Source organism: Amblyomma maculatum, chromosome 3 (genome assembly GCF_055883805.1).
Source record: "Amblyomma maculatum isolate TAMU_Amacu chromosome 3, ASM5588380v1, whole genome shotgun sequence".
Taxonomy (NCBI): Eukaryota; Metazoa; Arthropoda; class Arachnida; order Ixodida; family Ixodidae; genus Amblyomma; species Amblyomma maculatum.
In genome coordinates, this window is record NC_139346.1 from 60766772 (window position 1) to 60788328 (window position 21557).

General features: G+C 43.2%; 1 long non-coding RNA gene across 1 annotated transcript; it reads left to right on the forward strand.

Moving 5' to 3' along the window:
* The first annotated feature begins 240 nt into the window (after positions 1–240).
* Positions 241–9750, forward strand: LOC146194855 (uncharacterized). The gene is made up of 4 exons (XR_014705928.1): positions 241–709; positions 2358–2473; positions 5430–5608; positions 9594–9750. It is a non-coding gene; the product is annotated as an uncharacterized LOC146194855 (long non-coding RNA).
* Positions 9751–21557: the final 11807 nt, after the last annotated feature.

Sequence of the window (21557 nt, forward strand, 5' to 3'; positions counted from 1 at the left end):
CATGCACACGCGCACGTACACAGCTTGTCACACGCCATGAAGCTTCTTGGTGTTCCGACGGCAAGGCAGGTTGCTTCAGTTGTCACTTATGACGTTGCTCTCAGAGTATCACAAACGTTTACACATTTTATACGGGTGCGATCAAAAATCAGCTGACCGGGGATTGCCAAACCCACCGTAACAAGATTATCCCTCTCAAAGCGCGCCGTCTGTAGCTTGCAGTTTAGTTCATAGTTTTACCGCTGTCGGTTAGCGCTGCATACCATATACTAAAATAAAAGAAACAGAGTGAGAAATAATAATTGTTTCTAATTTTGAACCCATTAGCTTTTAAATAATGTTAAAATATTGAGTAGTGTTAAAAAGGCGTAATATTATTCATAGTAAGCCATTGGAGAAGTTAATAAATAAAAAAAAGATGAGTGAGCAAGAGACACTTAACGGCCACTTGGCGAACCGGTCACGAAAAATGTGGTCGAAAAATGGGCTTGCGACGTAGGTGGGCGCAACGGCCGCGGCAGCCGCGATACTCTTTGTGTACGCAGCTTTCCTGTTTGCAAATACACTGCTCGTAAGCTTGTATGCTTGTAAGATGTACTTGTACGGTTGAATCTGAAGATGGCCACTTTTCCCGGGCGCACGTCCAGCGTCTTCGGAGCAAAGTAACGACGTAAGGACGAGCGCGGTGCTGTCATCACTAGCAAAGCCGGTGAGTATTTTGCCCGTTGGTTTGATTTTCCGCTCGCATTCCATTCTTGCTGGGCTCTGACGCAAAAATGAAAAAGCGAATCTGACACAGCGCATTGTACAAATGTGGAAATTACAGACTTTGGATCGCGCGTCGCCGAGTGAAATGCACGTGCAATTTCTCGAGCGACCGTTGTGGGCTACATTGAATGAGCAGGGATTGATTTTGACAGCGTATGAAGAATAGAAACGGAGAGGGCCACAGCTAGTTTACAGCGCGTATCTATTTATGCAGGAACATGAGTTGTTGCTTCGCGCTTCTTGAGAGACCCCCAGTGAGCGATTCTGAACACCGCGTTGACGATAGCCACATATAAACCCCAAACGCGTACAACTCGGCGGCTTGTGAGGGCTCGTACTGAGAAGCAGCGTGCTAAATTCGACTCAATATAAGGTGAGGACGAAATATTTTGTCAGGACGTGAACTCATTTTCTTTATTTTGAAAGAATGGTGAGTCGGCTACCTCCGCAATGATTTTATGGAAGCAGTAGGTTTTCAATACAACTGCAGCTGGCACCAGCTGGCACTTGGTAACCGCGGTTACCAGAACTTTGTGTTTTATTTACTGCTAACATATTTCAGAATTCGTATGTTTATAATTGGAAAAATTATCCTAATAATCGTAGTAATTTAATTCATAGTATGCACCTTAGCATTGGCACGTGGCTGTGTACTATAAACTGACGAGTGCACTCTCGTGGTAATGATTTGTTGCTACACTACGTATATATTTATTTGCAAACACTGAAACATGAAATTCTAGGCTATGGGCAGGTTTACACGAGGCATTATACGTAGAAAATAATGGTAGGTGAGAAAAAGGATTATGACAAAAGCCTGAACCAAATAGCACAAAATTTAATTATGCGTTCACCTTTGGAGATTAATTTATTTTAAGACTGTGCCAAACTAACATTAGTGTAGTGTGCTGGTTCCAGTTAACAAACTATTAGATTTTGCTAATCTCAAGAAAGTGGCGTTTAGAGCGTAGAAAACTACTTAAGCAACTGCGGTAAGGTCTCGACAAATGCCTGGCACATACAGGGTGGCTGCACAGTTTAAAAGATGACTGAACAGGGGTAGAAGGGGAGCCTCAGATCTTAACCCAAGCCAACGTTTCGACAAGTTTATTTGTCTTCGTCTAGCTGCCCAAATGAAGACAAGTCCTCTTTATAGAACTGTGGCTCGACTTGCAAACTAAGGCTTTCTCTCAACCTTCGTTCGGTGCTCTGGCACATACAGGGATACAAAAGAAAAAATTCACAGTTCAGAGTTTAATGCGGGGAAAAAAGTTTAAGGCCATGCGGCACATTAGTAGTACGCCACGCAGCAGCCTGAAAATGTCTTGTAATAACCTCTGTGTGAATGTGAAATTTGAATTTCCTTGTAGGGAGCCAGTACTAATGCGTTTAACTATCTTGCTTGAGGTTAATTTTCTTTATCGACCCAGCACGTTGTCTCTCTGTCATACTGATATTGTTGCAGGACTAGAAAAACTTTATTGCCATATGAAATATACCTTTAGGTGCAGCTATTGCCTTGTTTAGTTTTATTTCATCTGACATAAAGGCAAAAAAATGCACCAATTTTACCATACATCTTCATGCAGGTGTTAAAACTTGGCATCTGATGGAGTCCGTCTCCCAAGCTTCATAGCTGGATCTTTGTGTAACAAAGACTGCAGGCATGGTTCATGCTGGAAGCTGCACCTTCCAGCCATTCAAGGTCTGCACTGCATGGATGCTACTTTCATTTCTGGGCACATCGCTACTCCAGTCTGTAACATGGTACATTGCCAGCTGACCTGACAGTGCTGTTTTGCTGCGTCATTGTTATTTGTACAGGTGTGTTATTGTGAGCATCAATTGCATCATGTATGTTTACTGGATTAATATAGACATACTCATGTTACTTTTGTTAGGGCCATCAGCATGCTTAACCCGAATGCTCAACAGCGTGCCCTAAACTGACGCAGGCATTGCAAAGTGTTGGCCACTGGAGCTGAGACAAGGCCTCAGCATATTTGTGGTGGCTGACGACAGCTGGAGTGCAGTTTGATACAAGTTGTTTTCGACTTTCTGAGGGAGTGCACTCTTGACAAGGCTGTAACGCTGCACCTGCATTTTGCTCATGTCTGCAGCCGAACATGTTACAGTTTGTTTATCTAGTCAACCTTACATGCTGTGTGTGACTGCTCGTGCTCCCTTTTTTTTTCCTGCTTGAAACAAAGTTTAGGAAAGGAGGAGCGAATGTGGATTCATGATGTTTATAAATTTAAATGACAAATACATATGCTGGCTACAGTTCAGCTTTTTGAGGCCAAACTTCTTTATTCTCAGGTTCATGACTTCATGAGCTTTGATTCTAAACCTGAAATGTGCATGAGCAGTCACACATCATGTCAAATTGCTAAGCAAACTTCGTGTTTTCTGTGTGCGCATGTAATTTTCTTAGTGTGCAATTTTCCTCTGAATACTCAGTACACTACAGAATGCTTGCACGTTTGGTGTTTTTCATGTAAGTTATTTATTGAAACTAAGGGGAAATAGTCTCTTCCCGAATAGTACATATCAAAGGTGAAACTATAGCCTAACAGAAAAACACACTCACATGGAAGGCAACAAGACACAAGGGTGACCAACAACTCATCCTTATTCCAGGGCGCAGACGAATATAAACGTGAAAGGGAGAGGGAATGTGGGGCATTATTAACACAAAAAAATGACGTGCGTGAGATTAAAAGCTAAAACCAATGTGAGGAAATGCGGCTGAAACACCAGCGCCGCGATAACAAAAGGGGGGGCGGTGGGTGGAACGGTGATGGCTGGAGACACCAATGAGAGCCAACTTAGTCAAGCACTAGGGTGCTAAAAACTTGTACAACTGTCCGAGGTATTTCTTCTTTTCGACGAGTGCCACAAGACAGTGCTGATGAAGATCCCCGTAGTCATTAATTGCCACCGCTTCCAGCGCTGCCTGCATTCACTGCACATTCTTGTTGTGGGCTCCCAATGCTTGCAGTGTTGAGACAAATGCCCCCCTCCCGAGAAGCATTGTTGGAATACCTTGCGTGCTTCTTTGCTTGTTCATTATAGCACCTACCAATATGTTTTACGTACACTTTACCACACTAGATGGGAAACCTGAAGCCAACACCACTTCACAACCACGCATATCGCAGCTGGGCACCTTTTCAATATTATTAACCTTTGAGCACATTAAAACGCTTAGGGGGGCATACATCTCAGCACTGCAAGCATTGCAAGCCCACAGGATCTGCCCACTGGGGCACGAGCTGACCTGCTTGGCTAGGAAGAGCACACAGGTAACTCAAAACGGGCTGGAAGCAGTGGCAATTACTGACTATTAGCATGGCCTCTGTGGCACCTACTGAAGAAGAGCAGAAATGTCTTGGACAGTCCTACAATTTTTTAGTGCCCTAGTGTTTGACTAAGTTGGTTTTCTTGTTTGTGCTTCTAACCGCCCCAACCTCCCCCCCCCCCCTGTTTTTGTTGTCGCTGGTGTTTAGCCACATTTCTTCACGCATTGGTTTTAGATTTAATCTCTTCCAGGTTGACCTTTTGCAGCACCCATGTTCATACATTTTCTTCTTTATATTCTGCTCTTATCCTGCGGCATTGACTTCATTTATTTCATTGTGACAACTGAGTGCATTGTTCGTGTTAGCGCCCTTCACTTCTTTACCCTCTTCCTTTTGCTTTCATATTCTTCTGCATCCTTGAACAAAGATTAGTTGTTAGTCAGCCTCATGTACTTTTGTATTCCTTGTGTCTTTTTCTGTTAGGCTATAGCTTCAACTTTGACATGAAACAACTAGCTCAGGTCTAGATCATCCTGGAGTAGTAAATGTTCTGGCTAAAGATTTCATAAAACTCAGATATTTCGAGCTGAGTTTTTAAAAGCTTAAAGATGACACCTTGAACTGAAAAAAAAAAGAACTGAATCGAAAATGAACGATTTTGTAGTGACAAGTTCTTCATGCATAATATAGAAGTACAGCTCATAAACATTTTTTTTTTTCAGAAATTTTAAAGGTTTTTATTATTTTTATGGACACTTAACTCCCTGACAACTTTCTTGTGTTTGACAGCGAAGGCTACACAAGAAAGGGAATGAGTCCAGCCTTTGTCTCCATGCCACTGACAGTGGGTTGTTCAGGGGAGGGGTGATGAGGGGAGGTTGAAAGGATGGTGCGGGTTTTTTGCTGTCCCGACAGTATGGGGGCAAAAGCCTATTTCTTTCCCTTTCTTGTGTAGCCTTCACTGCATAGCCACAGAGTTTTCCATGAATACAGTCGTACATTAGTCAGAAAAATTCAAAAGGCTATCACATGATAGGATCATTAACCCCTAGATAGGGAAATGGCTTTAGACGGTAGTAAATGCTGCAAATTATAAAAAAAAAACATTGAGAGGGTCAAGCATCCAGTTGCATTCAACATGGAGTGGCCATAAAGAAAGGATGTGTTATTATTGTGGTTACTGCACTGTTCTGTCAGAATAATCTCGAGTTCTTCTTGTATGCATTGTAAGTGCACATTATTAGCTATGTCTATAGAAACGCTGCTACATTATGAACCCACTGTGCATGGCATTTTCAAGCTATTAAGTTTTCTGTATCATTCTTGCAATGCGCCTGAGAGCCACCTTTATAACTGCAGGTGTGGTTATGGCTGGGCTGCTTGTGCCACTCAACACCGATTTGGTCCTGGAAATTGCTGGAACACCTTGGATGCGTGAAAGAGCTGCTGTCCAGAGCCTAACTGCGGAAGCCTGTTGCTACATTGCAGGCTCAACTACCATGGAGCACACCATGCCATTTTAGTCGACATATTCAAACGTAAGTGAACTTTCCCAGTAGAAATTCTATTATACTGAATATATTTTCAGTATTTTAGGATATGTAATTAGTACTTAGATCATCTTAGCATGAGCCACTTTGGTGCTTTAATCCCCATGAACCAAGCAAGGCTGAATTTGAGAAAGATGGCTTCAGAGTATGAAAGAGCACTGAAGAAGGGTAGAGGAGAAGCCTCAGTTCGCAAGCTGAGCCAGTGTTGTGACAAGGGGACTTGTCCTTGTCAGGGTTTAAATGCACTTTTGCCTCGGAAGAACGAAAGCTAGGGAGGGAGAAGAAAGAAGCAGGGCAAGGAGTGAAAGAATGTTTTCTCGGGGTATGAATTTATGAGCCTGGAACCGGTGAACCCTGTGACCTGAAAAGGAAAATAAAAAGTGGCAGTAGCAGAAAAAGGTATAATTCAAGGTAGATAATGACTCAGCATTTAAAGCAGGTTTAAGGGGTACTCAACTTCTGACTTTTTTTTTTGGGGGGGGGGGAGGTTGTTTTCGTAGTCCGGTTTGAGCGAAGGACCTGCAGATGCTCCCTTCGTCTGATGCGGGCATATGAGTACATTGAGACAATTCAGTAAAAGCTTGGTAGGGTAGTAAAGAAAACAAAAAGATAGTGTGGCTAGATATTGTTAATTTTCGAAAGGAGCAAGAGAAAGTCACTGCTTGCAATCGAAGTCGGCATCGCAGTGTAGTAGCGCAGTCCCGAGTCCCATCGTTCCGTGCGGTGTGTGCCACCAGCAATGACAGGCATTGGCATTGCCATTGCATGACACATCTCCAGAGATTGTTGCCTCATGCTGTGGCGCCTGTATGCACAAAAGCATCGCTGCCGCTCGGCGATGCCTCCGCTCGCCACTTCGCTGTAAGCGGGTCAAGCTCTTCGTGCACTTCGAGTAATGCGGCTTAAAATGAATGCGTTTGGGTCGGGACCGAAAGATATTTCGAATAAAACGATATCGTTATAACGAGGGATTACTGTAGTGCAAATATCTCGAAAGGAAAATTACAATTCCTTACATACATTCCCTCTGCACTATAGCTAGTAGAGACAACACTCCCATAAAGCATTAATTGTACACTTTATTCTCAGCATGTGTAAAATCCACTCACCCCCCCCCCCCTTTTTCAGACAACAGCAAAGCTGTAAGTGTTTTTCTAAACACGTTTCCTTGTCACCACTGCTTTGGCTCCACTTGAATCCTTTTCTTCAGATAATGTCTCGCTAGGCAGGTGTAGTCTACTCTGATTTGCTTTTTTTTTCTATTGTCCTCTTCTGGAAAGCTCAGTATTCCCCTGTGGCCACATATCTTGTTAGATCTCTTTACGATGCCTGTCTGTACCCTTTCAGAAACAGGTGTCATAATCCAACCTGCTTCAAGTGGTTATCTTGTAGCTTATCCTGCTGCTGCCACTCTTTATTTTCGTTTTAGGTCACCTTGTCACAGGTTGCAGGCTCATAGAAATTGATACCCAAGGAAATATTCTTTCACTCCTAGCCCTGCTTCAAGCTTGCATCTGTACAAGACATGGCAGAACAGAATTTGTCAAGGTACATGGGTGCCTTCAAACGTTATTAGCACTGACTTGGTCTTTCTCATCATTCAAGTGGAAAGGATCGTCGCATGCCGCGGTTGAAGAGTTTATAAATGTTCGGTTTCCGAAAGACCTTTTCCAGTTTCGTGAATTACGTCCCGGTACGAATTCACGGGGGCTATCATGCAAGATTGGATGATATGAGTTTTGGCTTGAATGAATAACGAGGTAACTGCTGCTACCTTTTGCGCAGTGAATTCATTGGTGGTCTTCAGAAGGATGACATTCTGGTGGTACTTGATTTTCAGAGTTCTTTCTAGCCCTCCCTCTTCCCTACCTGGCTTTTGTACACAAGCAAAGGTGCATTTAAACCCTGCAGTAATGATTGAACTGCCCAGATGAGAAGTTCTCTTGTCAAAATATTGGCTCAGCTTGCAAACTCCAACTTGCCCTAGACCCTTCTTCACAGCTCTTTTATAAACCAACCAGCCTACTTACTTTAGCTTGCGTAGCCATATACTATAAAAAAAGATGTTCACTCTGTCAAGCAACAATAAATTGTGGATTGAGGTGAAGATGTTTCTGACATAGAGTGCTGCACCACTGTCAGGCTAAGTTAATGTACACCTTATTTTGACCCTATGCAGCATTTTTGAACATCAGCTTCTGCCTAGTGCATGATATGGAATTTTGTAGGCTGTGCACCAGCCTTAACTTTGCATAATTTTGAGTGTCTGCTGCAATAGTCTAATGTGACTAGTGGTGGTGATCCACTTGGTCTGAAGCAGCCTCAGTTGTAATGCCACACCTTGCATTGACCAAGGGGCGGCACATAATGTCTGCTGGCTGTCTTGCCCGTGTGTGCAAACTGTTCAGCTATGGTATACAAAAGCACATAGAAAGTTCTGTTGAATTAAAACAAACATGGAATGCATGTTTGAAATGAATAATACCAAATAAAGAGGCAGAAGTGAACTGTTTTGTGACTATATTTCAGCAACCTTTTGGCCTTCAGTTATGACCAATACAATAGTTAAGCAATTAAACATACTTATGCAAAAAATATGGTTCACTGCATTTTCTACCTGTTATAACACGAGATGTAAGTTTGGTTTGGCTCTTTAGGTTTAATGTCCCAAAGTGGCTAAGGCTATGAGAGACACCATAGTGGCGGGTTCAGGAAATTTCGACCACCTGGGGCTCTTTAATGTGCACTGATATCGGACAGCACAGGGGCACCTTGCTTTTTCCATCCATCAAGAAGCGGCTGCTATGGCCCAGATATAAATATAAAGTGCTAACCGCATGAGTGACACTTGACGGCGGTGGGCTGAAGGCGCGCGACTTTGGGGAAAGGCCGCGGCGCTGCTCTAGATCAGCCGTCGTCAAACTGTTCTCTCTCATTCCTTCCGCGCGTGGCTCGAAAAACGTCGCGCATCAAAATGCCGAGGGTGGTGCGATAGTCTTTGGGGAAGGACCAGTGAAATTGGAGTTCGATGTACGACGCAGCTTCTCTATACCTTTGCATGGAGTTTTCAAGGGGATATTCTACGAGTTTGATAGAACCATAATTCGAATTATCCTGGTTCAGCTCTAGTCATTATCTGCGAGTACTTGCCAAATCTACCCTATCCCATCATATTTTTCGTTATTTTCCTTTCGTTGTCTAGATCTGTTGTTACTGCCTGTCCTAAGTATATATATTCTTGCTACTTTTAGTACTTCGCTACCTATTGGTAAACTGCTATTCCTTCCCGAGGCTGTTAAACATTACTTCTGTCTCCTGCGTGCTGATCTTTAGACCTACCTTTCTGTTTTTCCTGCCTAGGTCATCAATAATTTTTTTGCAGTGGGTTAAAATGTTAAGCATGGAGGTTGAAAGCAAAATGCAGTTTCTCAAAGCTAAATAAACTCAGGACTACAGAAATTGAGAGCTTGTTCGAGAGGTAGAAAGCGAGAGAGTGTTTACAGTTTACCAGGTTCGTTGACGCCGGCATCTTTGAAACTCGAAACTTGGGCTGCACTGCTGGCTGGGCAACTATGCAAAGCATCTACCAAGCGAGCTGCGCAGTGCTGCGAGGAGTCAAATTCTTTCAGCAGCATGCACACCGGTGCCAGCATGTTGCCTCTTCCCCATCTCATCTGCAGGCCATGGTGTGGCTTATCAAGTGCATGCCTTTTAGAGGCTAAGTTATAGCCTTGACTCAAATTTGTGTGACCTGCTATCGAAACGTCTCCCCTCCATCTCAAGGGGTCCAGTGGCTGAAAACCACTGTTCTAACATGCACAGTGCTACAGGGCTGTGTCAAAATGGAACTGCCATGTTTCATTTTGCTATTTTTGTGTACTACCACTTGCATAGCCGTATGCAAGATCTATTTGTGTATGGCATGGGCTGATGAAGGAGAATTGAAAAGATACATGTGTTTTCTTTTTTTCAGATTGTCTGATGCAGTATATAGCAAAACATCCGAAAACAGATGTGCCTGATGAAGTACAAATTCAGTCATGCCGCCAACATCTGCGGCGCTTCTTCATTGAGGCCAGCCGGCAAGGACATCGCAGGAAAATCTCAGTTGCCGATGATTCCAATAAAGCTAGAATCTGAGCTCGACTTTCTATATGCTGCTTATTCAGTGCGTGCTTCAGTAGGTGAGCCATTTCTGCTGCTACCTGGATGCACAGAAGCTGTAAGCTTGCATGCTCAGTATATCACTTAGCAGGTTAGCAAATACAGCATCGGCTCCTTTGCCATCAGGGAAAATAGGGGCACTACCAGCATTCTGTATTTTCTTCACCAATGAACTGTAACTATATGTGGTACACACCACTCAGTGGGCTGTACCACGGCCGGTCTCGAGGGAGAGCGCGCTTCTCTTCTCTTACGGCCTCACCTAGTGGGGTCTGTTTTGACCTCCCGCCGCACCTCGGTGGGGTCGCCACCGCCCCACTGCTGTGCCTCTGCTACCGCCGTTCATGCGCAAAGGAAACGCACTCGCTCTTTGTCCAGCCCGCGTCAGATGCAACCGGCAGGCCCTGACATTTCACTCCTTTGGTTTATAAAAAGATGCCATAATCAGCGTCTAAGATTTATCATGTACGAGGAATAAAATATAGTCAACACCCCTTGTCCTTCAACGAAGGACAAGCGGTGTTGACTATAATTCTTGTCCTCGTAGAAGTGTACATGAAGCTGCTTCTTTAGCTAGTTTCAAGATAGTGCAAGCGTCACACCCGAAATCACCGATTAATTTATCAATGTATTCATCGACGTAAGCTAAACCTGATAATGTGACAGTGGGTAATGGGATGACAGGAGATGCCACCACAATTCGTTCATTTCTTCGGTTACTGATTGCGGCCAAGCAGAAATGATTTCTTCGGCATCGACGAAAGCTGCCTTGATTTTGCTCCAAGATGAAACTTCCGTCTTGACAACGTGATCAAGTGCCGCTGTTACGGCCCTTGCGTCTAGCATCTCGTTCTTTCCCTAAGAGAGCCTCAATGGGGTCGCTATTGAGTTTCTTGGTGAGGGCGGAGCCGACACTATTCCCCAGGAGGTATTCTAAAACTGGTACAGTAGACTCGTGATGAACAGAATTCCTTGAAACATTTCCTCAGTTAAAGTTCCCTTCTTTAATGCTTTAGAAGTTTCTTGGGTGCTTTATAAGCAAGTGAACTCGTTTGTCAGCCACTGCAATTGAGTATCACCAGCTGCGTCATTTATTAGCCTCTTTTTACCGCTTACAGCACAAGTGGTGTCATGAATATCAAACCATTCCTTTGTTTTTATAAGCATACTATGTAAAATTTGTTTAAAACAGCATTTTAAAATAATGTTTAAATACAACACATTTTCTAATATATAAATTATAATAACATTAAAAACTCAACCTTAGAGTCTACTTTGACTGTTATGCTAATATTTTATATCATGCAAGCATTATGCAATTCACATTACATCTTTATGAAATTATTTCCATCTTCGGTGCTAGATATGGATGGTTTCGCATCTAGCGCTGAAAGACAGTTTTGCTGTTGCAGAGCAGTTGCAGTAATGTTAGCCTTGAAGAAGCTTCAATGTGATCACTGCTGATTTTTTTTTTGCATTTTTGTGCAGGCTTGGAAAAAATTCGGGTTGAAATTGGCAAAAGTAGCTAACATGCCGCAATGTATGTCATATATGCTTCCGAGCGTCCGCTGAGCGACAATGTTTTTCATATAAAGAGTGTTCACGTGTATAGTACACTGACGATAGTACACTGCATGCCGCTGCAGCATCTATTCCGTGTTCTTTTATTTTGGGGCTGCACTCATCATGAAACCTGCGAGCGACAACATGAAACCAGGCAGAAGCCACCCGGCGCCGCTGAAGCAGATGCGGAGCAAACTGTGAGCAGGTCGCGTGCCTTGCAGCGGTGGAGAGCGTAACTCGAGGAAAAACGTTCCCATTGCTCCCGCGGCTATTGAGGAGGCCGGAAGAAAGAGCGCACTCTCTCCCTCGAGACCGGCCGTGGCTGTACATACCTACCTTGCTATCCACCATGCACACCATAACGACCATGTACACCATAACGACCATGCGCACCATAATGACCATGCACACCATAACGACCATGCCCACCATAATGACCATGCCCACCATAACGACCATGCCCACCATAACGACCATGCCCACCATAACGACCATGCACACCATAACAACCATGCCCACCATAACGACCATATGCCGACTACCATAATCCACCATTATCATGGTTCCATCATAACCACCATGAGAAAAATTTCCGACAGGGATGAATGCAAAAAACATCAGCATGTGATACCTACCAATTCAATGTCTCCTTTACAGGAAGGATGGTTTAGGGCAGGGCACCCATGGCTGATATAATAAATTGCCTCAACCGATTCATGACGCTCTCTGCTTCATATTCAGGCAGCACTCCCTCGATGGCAGATGAAATATGCTGCAAAAGCAGTGTGACAATACAATTGCATCAGCTGGACTGCAAGCATTATTGCCAAACAAGCCGTAAACGCAGTAAAAGAAAGACTTCATTAAATCCATGCTTCTCAAGATCCACAACATACAATTACTTTCCCTATACTCCTAAAGAAAAGCTGTCTCAGAAAATGAATTCCTAGCAGCTCTAGGTCACATGCCATAAGTTACCAAAAAACTCGATCCAATCATCTGTTTCAATTCTGACCCTTGTCAGCAATGTCAAACATTATTAAACGAAGAACTTCCATAGTTGAAATTCACTTTTCAAAATATGCTGTTTCTCTTTTAAGGTTCTTAGAAACTAAACAAACCAGAAGACTAAGTTTGAAAGCTCGAACCCCTTAGCTTACAGCCAATTGTTAGCTTGACCCACATAACTTGCCACGCCTCCGTAAAAAAAAAATGAAAACCGTTGAGACTTAAATAAACAATACGTACTGACCTACTGAGGATACAAATATAACTATTACTGTGTTGGAGTCTGCGAATTCTTATGAATAAAATGATATATCCCCCCCCCCAATCTGTGCTTACTGGAAGGAAAGCTTAAAATACAGGGTAATTTTACGCGCAAAAGTCGTTGCTTATGGACTATTCCAATCAACCTTGAATTACCGGCTCTATGTGCACATAGCTCGGCAAAGAAACCCTATAAATAAAAAAGATAGGTAGCGAGCGATCGCACCCATCTGATGGAACATAAAAATAGCGTCTACATCGCTTTTACGCCTCTCTCAATATTTGAAGCTGACAGTTATGGCTGCGAGGCTAAGCGGTTGTTTACGTTTGAATAATTAGTAATAACTCCGCAAAAACAAACGCCTTAACTATCTGAACTTTGTTGCAAAATGATAGGAAAGAGGCCGCGGACCATCGAGGATCACTTTTTAGAACTTAACTAGGTGCTAAAACAGCTAAACGATGAAAAATCTTCCTAGCACATTGGTCGCGCTGTGTGCCGCAAAAAAAATAATGGGTAAACGCGTGTAAGCTAAAAACTGCTCAGTTCAGAAACATACAATTTTCCGTGAGTATACGCAAAGGGTTTATAAAAAAAGGAATGAAAACTTTTAGTAACTTACGTTGAAGATTTCTGGCAGAAAGAAGTATTTTTTTCCGTGCTCGACGTCGCCAAACTCCGCCTCCCCAAAAAGTTTTTTTGCAGGTCTTCGGTGCACGATCACGTGACACAATCACGTGACGCATGCCTCTATTTTTGCAGGCATTCGGAGAGCAATCACGTGACACATGGGTGCCGTAGGCAAGCCGTAGTCTCGGCGTCCGCTCACGCGAGTATCGTGGAGTTCGCTTTTTTTTTTTAGTTGCGCTGCCGCGCTGCTAGACGAAAGGCGGGAAGCGTGGAATGCCGAGCGAGCCCCGGTTCTGTGCGTTCGCAATCTTTTGCTTTCGTTATTTTTCTTCCGGCGGTTTTGTGGGGTGGCTGGTATACGAGGCGACGCAGAGACTCGGAGTGGCGAGCCCGCTTCTTCACAGCGCGCTGCATGGATCATGTGTTTGCTTTCCTCATTGTAATGAAAACTTGAGTTCTGACCGTATGCGGGGCCACACATATTGAGTACCTGCGCATAAGTTATTTGCACACACGCCCGCTCACACACATGCAGATTTGCAGTGGCGGAAAAGATATAGCTCTCAAGACTGAGAGCATTATCCATTTATGTTAAATAAACACGAAAAACTGATTGCTGATTTGGTTACATTTACTCGGAGACAGCTTCGTGAATATTTTGTGAAACTTTGAAGCCATCCTTTTCGCTCTATTGATGACATCACGGCGGTATTACCATGAAATTGCGCTGTTATTCGGTAAATACATATCTATTTTCCTTTTTTTACTTTTGATGCTGTTCATTTCTGTAATGCCTGCAATGTTTATGCCTGTAATTTGTACCATGCAAACTCTCAAGCAGTGTGCAACTGCTTTCTAGCCTAGAAGCACCTTGCAACCACAATCTCGAGAGGGTGGCTGCAGCTAGAACTAGCATAACGTTCTTAATGGATCACAACACACGGAAGGATTAATATGTTCAGCTACAGCTGGTTCATATTCCGTGGTTCTGCATGTAATTGCTGTTAATTGTGCCGTAAGGGCGCTTAATTTAGGCACAGAACAAGGTCAGTGCTGCGGACCGCAGGTTGCGCGGTGATATAGTTCACCAGGCTGAATGAGCGCGATGCGAAGGCAGAGAGCGAATATGCGTGTTTCTGCAGGCGCATTCTATGCCGTTATGTGTGCTAGTTCGCCCGCACCGCCCCCTTCTCTGCGCCTTCCCTCTTCCGCTCTCTTCTCTTACCATTAGCGTGCCTCCCTTCTCCACCCTTGCCCTTAGCACGAACCTCACCCAGACACCACCTCCAGCAAAAACGCAACAAACAAAAGTAGGACCTGTAGAGCACTCGCTCGGTTGAAGCACATGCCCAAAGGCTTCTCTGTGGTCTCGGATAACCTCCGCGAGCGAAACATACGATGCGCGCGGTCAGGAACATATGGGCTGAGATATGGCCGCTGCCTTGCCGGGAGCTGTGGCGCAGAAGTGAATAAGACAATTGCTAACATATTGAGCGCGGCGATAGAAAATGTCGGCGACGCGGACACCGATTTGTTTAAATAAGTGGTGGGCAGGGGCGTAGCGTGAACAGTGGGGTGGCTCGACGGCGTATGGGCGCACAGTTCTAATCCCGATCGTGTCGATAAAAGAAAGAAAAAAGGGAAGTTCATTTTTTTTTCTGGTGAAAGTTTTGTCCACGGCAGGGAAAAGCACTCTCCATTTTCGAGTAATTTCGGCGCGCGAAAAGGGAAGTGGCGGAGGGGTTGGGGGGAGCTCGTTCGGTATTTTACTGAACATGTGCATATACTCAATAGTTGTGCGTATACCATCAAATAATGCTAAAGTCCCGCCCATACAGCTTCTGTGCTACGTGGATCCGGGCGTCCAGGGCGTGCGCCTCTTGGAGAGCATCGCGCGATGTAACCCGACAGCACCACACAGCACACATTCGCCATCGTAAAGTTCGCGGCGCGGTGGCTGACGGCGTGCTGTCCGCGTTTACCTTCCATTTGTGATGTTTTAGTCTTTAATGGTGCGAGCGAGCTCGATAACAGGACTCAGTGCGTCCTCAACAAGAGCGGACGCTTGACGAAGAAATGCGCGATGAAGAAAGAGTGAAATTGTAACCAGTTAAATTTTTCAAAATATAAAGTTATATGTTTTTATCAATAATTCTTGCAATTGGTCCTATCAATTGTATTTTTCCATTCCTTTTTTTAACAGATGTTACTCATAATAAAAATAAAATAATAATTCAAATATGATTTGCAATGAACAGCATGCACTCAGTCAGTTAATTGGGAGTATATACTTTCGATCTGAAAATTTTTTCTGACATGCCAAATTGCATCAATGTATTGCAATAGCTGTCTATGAGTGGTATAACCAGACATAATTGTCGAGGGCGTTATACGGCATCGATAAAAAAAAATTGAAAAAAATGCCGAAAAAAGGAGTTCAAAAACTTTCGGAAGGTGTTTTGACCTCGAAACAGAGCCCTGGCTACGCCTCTGCTGTATGTTGACAGGCGTATATACAGAGAAGTATATTCTCCTAACAACTTGCTACGTACTAACTTTATATGAACTGATCTAAATGCACAAAAGTAACCGTGTATGAACTTCGTATTTACACATGTCCATAGAGATTAAAAGTACGTACAAAATTGATAGAGTCAATAAGGTGTTAATACGAATTCTAAAGACTGTTAACGACCATTTTTGTAAGGGGCACGCCGCTTATTATGCGTGCTTGTGTTTTTAAAAGGTAATAACTTGGCTTATATTAGTCGGTAGCTGAATTGCAATATTATAACGAAAGGGCTCACTCGACCACAAGAGATATTTCTCGACAAAATAATAACAAACGCTGCTTACACACCACACATACTTGACAACTGGTTTCTCCGAAGACACGAAACACTCAAACAGAACATACGCACGCACTGTCAGGAGCAGTGTACAGCAGACCTAGAACATCTTATATGGCAATGTCCATCATTTTCACTAGGAAGAAACAAAATTACGCATATTCCACACGACGACATGCCCACATTGGCAGGTCAGGTTATATCAAGCACCGAAATACAACACTCCATTGCCACATACGGCAGTGAGAGCGACCTGCTTCGAGTAGTGTGAGTGAGGCCGACTTACAGCGCGAAGATCGGCCGCATGGCAAGCAACAAGCAACAGCTTGAAGAACCGTTAAGACGAAGTTACTCCCATCCCTCCTAACTCCCCAAGAACCCAAACAGCGGCCGAGAGCCATCTCTTCCTTTCAATAAAGGCTTCTTTCATTCATTTTACCGCTCGCATAAAAAAATGAAAAATGTCGATAGCCGATAGCACCTCTTCCTGCTTTATCTTTTGATGGAGTGGAAGCGTAGGCGAGTTAGTGTTACATAGTCAACGCAATATTCTGTTTAAAATTTTTTATAAGAGCGTTGCGAAAATGGATTCCGAATAGCAAGTGTGCGTTATCTAGAAATATATAGTTATTCCCTATATAAACATTATGCCTTGAGGATTCGTCCCAACCATAACTGAAATCAACACCTCTTTGTTTCCTATTTCATACTCTGGTTTTGCGATCTGCAACCATGACATCACTGTTTATGGTATAGTGACTATAATATGCGTAGAAATAATATGAGCAGGCGTAATAGCTTTAGCAGTGGAAAGTGACAGTTCCATTGATCACAAAATCTTAGCTTTATCAAACGTTATTCATATATGATAACGAGGAACAATTTAAGTCAATTTCGAGCAATAACATCCCTTGTTTTTTTGTTAGCTCGCGCGTGCCCAGCCTCAGAAGTTGAAGTTCGTAAATTACAAGAGTAAGGAAAAATGTGTGACCGTAAAATTCTTTTTACGTTTGAGAAGAGTTGACCTTGCAAAATAAATTCCAAATCGCTACCAAGAGAGGAAGCACCACGCACGCGACCGGAATATTCTCTTGTGCACTTCAGAGTATGTCCGGCGGCGGAAACAACTAAAAGAGCCGGAGGGAAGTTGAGACAGTTTTGAAGCTACATGTCCAGAAGAAGAATTCGAACTAGGATAATTTTGAACGCGCTTAGGGCGCCCCTTTCTAGTGTCCAATTTCGATCCTTTGCATTGTCAATTCCATTATTTAAACGTACGTAATTTTGCATTCGCATCCAGTTTACCTTTCTGTATATTTGTGCAGAACAATTTGGTTTATATTTATTGTTGCTTACTAATAGGCGCCTACCTCCATATTCTGCGTCAATTTGGCCTAATCAGCGCCCTGAATAAATTTTTTTATATCACCCTTGGGAGAAACGCTTGATAATACATGCTTATGGTTTTCACCGACCCAAGGTTTGCAAGAATTTGTGTAACACGCGGCTCGTAAAATGCCGCTTTTGTTTTTAGGTGAGGTGTGGGAAAGCGATTGCTAAAGTCAATTCGACATGAGAGTCCTTTGAAGGCGCTTTTCACTTTGTTGTTTCCCACTTGCATTTTCATCGAAAATATCCTCGACTACTAGAGCAGCTGATCTCATGATTTCCCTCTATATTAGTTTCAGCACCATTGAACCCTTCTATTTTTCTTGCACGTGAACTGTTAGTGCTATAAGCAGCTTTAGTCGGAAGGGACAAGAAAACTCTCCATCCAAATTAACCGCCATAACCTACTGTATAGAAATAATGGAAACAATATTGAAATAACTACTGAATGCTCTACCAACAATAAATCAGTGTATACATTTGTTCCTTTCTTCGTTCCTGCGTGGTAACTATTCAAACAAGATTTGGAGAGTATGGTGAGAAAAAGGACTGCGACAGGCAGCAAACGAGCGCGTGAAAATAAAACAACGTTTTTCTGGCAACTATTTTGAGAGCAATTAAGGAAATACGAAGTGCATCGAGAAAAGGCAATTTACAAAATTGAAGCATGCAAAGCCTCCCTTAATAATATGAATAGCAAGAAAGAGTTCGAAATGAATCTATATTTTATTTACCCAAGCTTGGCCTAATTAGAAACGGACATAAAATATGGACATGGATACAAAATATGTACAAGTTCCAGGGAGAGGGTTGTTGGCAGCTTTGATCACATTTAGCAGGCACAGGGTCCTTGTCGGCTTTGTTCTCATCAAACGAAGCTGTCGAAGGAGTCGCGTTTTTACACAAGCACAACAATGTCGTCTTCATCAGAGTCACTGTAGGAGTCATCAGGACACGAGGCAGACATGATTTCCTGCGCTTTCTTTATCACCATGTTCACGAAAAAGCGCCAGCGCAGGCACACGCTTTGTCGACGGGAACGCATCAAGTCCATTTTGCTGCGGGAAACAGCCAGGATTCGGCAGGCGTCGATGTAAGTCGCTTCACAATATGCGGTAGTCGGCTGAGAGATGCGCGCAGATGGAACTGAACCATTGTTGCCACGAGCAAAAGGCGATGTTGACTCCATGACTCGGCAAAAGTTGAGCAGGGACTCGCGAGGCCGCATGACTGAAGCTTGGCTGCAAAAAGCCAAGAATGGCTTGTTTCATGAAGCACTACACATTTCATGGGTCGAAGATGGAGAGGGTAGATAAAACTGGACTGGTTTAGGGAAACTAGAGTATTTACCCTTTCCTCCTCTAGTCGTGTGGAAGCCGGGCTGTTCACTCCCGTTATCTTATCTCTACAGAGAGAAAAACATATTCAGAACCAGCTGGTGGTGACCCACTTTTGCTCTCCTGCGAATTACAGACTGGCATGAGCTGGAGAGGTCCCTAAGCAGGACAGGTCATGGTTAAAAGCATTGTCAGCACAGGGGAAGAAGAAGAATGACGACACCACAGGCAAAGCTCTTAATGTAATACCGACGGCCATGTTTTAACAGAATAACGCGGCTCAAACTCCCAAACTGGCACTAAGCACAGTTTCGAATACCTGTCTATAACTTAAGCGTAAATGTATAAACTGTGCGCATGAGCACAAGGCAATGCGCGTTTGTGTCGGCACTGGTACGGTTTGAGGCTGAAATCACATGCGGCAACATAGAATTCCAAACCCCGAAGAAGAGCAAAGTCTGCGAGTTAAATTAGGCGCTTTTCGCGGCGCTGTGATTCCTTTGGTAGTGCTGGCTCACCGGCAACACCTTTAGTTTTTCTACAATTTTATAGTTTATTGACGCGTGGACTTTTAAAGAAAATGGCAAAACGTTTTTTCTCCCGCCATGCGTGAGTAAAAGTTTATTTGGTGCGTTTCGGCACGCCGCTTATTATGTGTGCTTGTGTTTCAATAAAGTAATAATTTGGCTTATAATACTCGGTAGCTGAATTGCAATATTTTAACATTTTTAACGCTCGTCATAAAAAACAAAAAATATCGATAGCCGATAGCATCTTTTCCTGCTTTATTTTTGATTGAGTGGAAGCGTGGGCGAGTTGGTGTTACATAGTCAACACAATATCCTGTTTAAAAATTTGTATAAGAGCATTGCGAAAATGGATTCCAAATAGCAAGTTTGCGTTATCCAGAAATATTTAGTTATGCCCTATATAAACATTACGCCTTGAGGATTCGTGACAACCGTAACTGAAATCAACGTCTCTGTTTCCTATTTCATACTCTGGTATTGCGATCTGCAACCATGACATCACTGTTTATGGTATAGTAGCTATAATATGCGTAGAAATAATATGAGCAGGCGTAATAGTTGTAGCAGTGCAAAGTGACAGTTCCAGTGATCACAAAATCTTAGCTTTATCAAACGTTATTCGTATATGATAACGAGGAACAAATGAAGTCAATTTCGAGCAATAACATCCCTTGTTTTTTTGTTAGCTCGCGCGTGCCCAGCCTCAGAAGTTGAAGTTCGTAAATTACAAAAGTAAGGAAAAATGCGTGACCGTCAAATTCTTTTTACGTTTGAGAACAGTTGACCCTGCAAAATAAATTCCAAATCGCTACCAAGAGAGGAAGCATCACACACGCGACCGGAATATTCTCTTGTGGACTTCAGAGTATGTCCGGCGGCGGAAACAACTAAAATAGCCGGAGAGAAGTTGAGACAGTTTTGAAGCTACATTTCCAGAAGAAGAATTCCACCTGGGATATTTTTGAACGCGGTTAGGGCGCCCCTTTCTAGTGTCCATTTTCGATCCTTTGCATTGTCAATTTCATTATTCGGACGTACGTATTTTGCATTCGCATCCAGTTTATGTTTCTGTATATTTTTGCAGAACAATTGGGTTTACAATTTTTGTTGCTTACTAATAGGCGCCTACGTCCATATTCTGCGTCAATTTGGCCTAAACAGCGCGCTGAATTTTTTTTTTTTATATCACCCTTGGGAGAAACGCTTGCGAATACATGCTTATGGTTTTCACCGACCCAAGGTTTGCAAGAATTTGTGTAACACGCAGCTCGTAAAATGCCGCTTTTGTTTTTAGATGAGGTGTGTGAAAGCGATTGCGAAAGTCGATTCGACCTGAGAGTCCTTTGAAGGCGCTTTTCACTTTGTTGTTTCCCACTTGCATGTTCATTGAAAATATCCTCGACTACTAGAGCAGCTGATCTCATGATTTCCCTCTATATTAGGTTCAGCACCATTGAACCCTTCTATTTTTCTTGCACGTGAACTGTTAGTGCTATAAGCAGCTTTAGTCGGAAGGGACAAAAAAACGGTCCATCCAAATTAGCCGCCATAACCTACTGTATAGGAATAATGGAAACATAATTGAAATAACTACTGAATGCTCTACCAACGATACATCAGTGTATACATTTGTTCCTTTCTTCGTTCCTGCGTGGTAACTATTCAAACAAGATTTGGAGAGTATGGTGAGAAAAAGGGCTGCGACTGGCCGCAAACGAGCGCGTAAAAAAAACAATGTTTTTCTGGCAACTATTTTGAGAGCAATTAAGGAAATACGAAGTGCATTGAGAAGAGGCAATTTACAAAAAATGAAGCCTTCAAAGCCTCCCTTAATAATATGAATAGCAAGAAAGAGTTCGAAATGAAACCATAGTTTATTTACCCAAGCTTGGCTTAATTAGAAAAGGACATAAAATATGGGCATGGATACAAATTATATACAAGTTCCAGGGAGAGGGTTGTTGGCAGCATTGATCACATTTAGCAGGCACAGGGTCCTTGTCGGCTTTGTGCTCATCAAACGAAGCTGTCGAAGCAGTCGCGTTTTTACACAAGCACAAAAATGTCGTCTTCATCAGAGTCACTGAAGGAGTCATCAGGACACGAGGCAGACATGATTTCCTCCGCTTTCTTTATCACCATGTTCACGAAAAAGCGCCAGCGCAGGGACACGCTTTGTCGAGGGGAACGCATCAAGTCCATTTT